A 1,884-nucleotide genomic window follows, 5' to 3' on the forward strand; every position below is an offset into this window, starting at 1 on the left:
TAAGAGAGGCCAAAAATGAAAGGGATTAAGGGAATCTATTCTGAATCCAGACTAACTGCAGGGAAAGCTCAGCTCCGCAATTCACTCACTCACTGTTTGACCTTGATCTGGTTATTCAGCCTTTGTATGCCTGTTTCCTCAATAGAAAAATGGGATACTAATACCTGCTTCATAGGATTGTTGAGGGGATTAAATGAGTCAATATACACAAGAAGCACTTAAGGCAGGGGTTAGCAAACATTTTCTTACAGAGCCATGTAGTAAATATTCTAGGCTTTGCAGGCCATATGGTCTCCTTGCAATAACTCAATTCTGCCCTTATAACACAAAAGCAACTGTAGACAATCCATAAATGAATTGTGTGTGGCCATATTCCAATTAAAACATTAAGAATTATAGCACAACATATAGCATGTATAAGAATTATAACACAAAATAATAATCTATTGGCCGGGGAATTAGAAGTCTTTCTTTTGCAACAGATTCACTGTGTAGTTTCAAACCCTCTGAAAATTGGCGTAATAACTACTCTTTCCTACCTCCCCAGGTTACTGAGTAATCACATAAGATAAAAGGTGAAATGAAAAGCACAGATGTACTGTGTACAAATGATGCGAAGTGCAGTACCAGTATGATTCTATAGTGCTGCTTGTATCCTAGGTTGCCATGCAGTAGGTAGGTCAGATATTATACTCACTTTACAGATGAGGAAACCAGAAATATTAAATGACTCATTTGAGATTACACAGCTGATAAATAGAAGACCTAAATTTGAACCTAGAAAATTTTTATTCTAGCGCAAAGTTTGTCATCACCAGTGCAGCACATCTCCCCATACACTGAACATAAACCTTACACACAGAGTTTCTCCATTACCGTTTTTACACAGAAGTACCCCATCTTCCTAGGCTCATCCCAGGTCGAAGAGTTCCATAAGTACTGAAGCAGTTGCTTCCTGTCCATGTCGTTATCAAAGGATAATTGTAAACTCAGCCCGCACTTTGTCTTGACAAATCCAAAAAGAAAGAAAAAAAGAAAAATTCTGTGACATGACTGCTCCTTTTTAGCTTGAATGCAAAAGACAATTTCACAACATAATTCCATCCCCTTTCCCCCACCACAAAACACACATTCTCAAAAATCACAAATACCTATTCTCATCAGTTTGCATGTCGGTTGAATTGCACGTATTGTATTACTGTAAGGAACTTACTTGATGTAAGTCTGAAGTAACAAGGGGATGAGGCTTACTTTCTTTTGATTAGCGTGCTAGAGCCCCGCGATCATGGAAACTCAAGATTCCAGTTTTCAGCTACTGCGTGCATGGAGCTTACGACCATGCTAAATGCCAACTAAATGCCTGTGAAGGAATTGTCCAAGTGCTATGTAATTTTAACCCATTAGAATAGCTAAAATTAAAAAGACTGGTAGTTCCAATTTTTGCAAGAATGTGAGGAAGTTAGAACCCTCTTACATTGCTGATGGAAATACAAAATGGTATAACCCCTTAGTGAAACAGGTTGGCGGTTTCTTAAAAAATAGAACTTATACTTCCTTATAATTGACCCAACAATTCTACTCCTAGGTATCTACCCAGAGGAACTAAAACTGTATGTCTACATAAAGATTTGCATGCAAATATTCATAGCAGCATTATTCATAATAGCCGAAATACGGAAACAACACAAATGTTCATCAACTGATGAATAGATAAACAAAATATGGTGTTTCCATACTATAGAATGCTACTTTGTAATAAAAAGGAATGAATGCTTGCTACATGTAATAATACGAAATAATCTCAAAGCTATCATGCTAAGTAAAAGAAGACAGACATAAAAGACTATATATTATATAGTTCCATTCATATGAAAACTTCAGCAA

The sequence above is a fragment of the Rhinolophus hipposideros genome (assembly GCF_964194185.1).
Source record: "Rhinolophus hipposideros genome assembly, chromosome: 2".
Taxonomy (NCBI): domain Eukaryota; kingdom Metazoa; phylum Chordata; class Mammalia; order Chiroptera; family Rhinolophidae; genus Rhinolophus; species Rhinolophus hipposideros.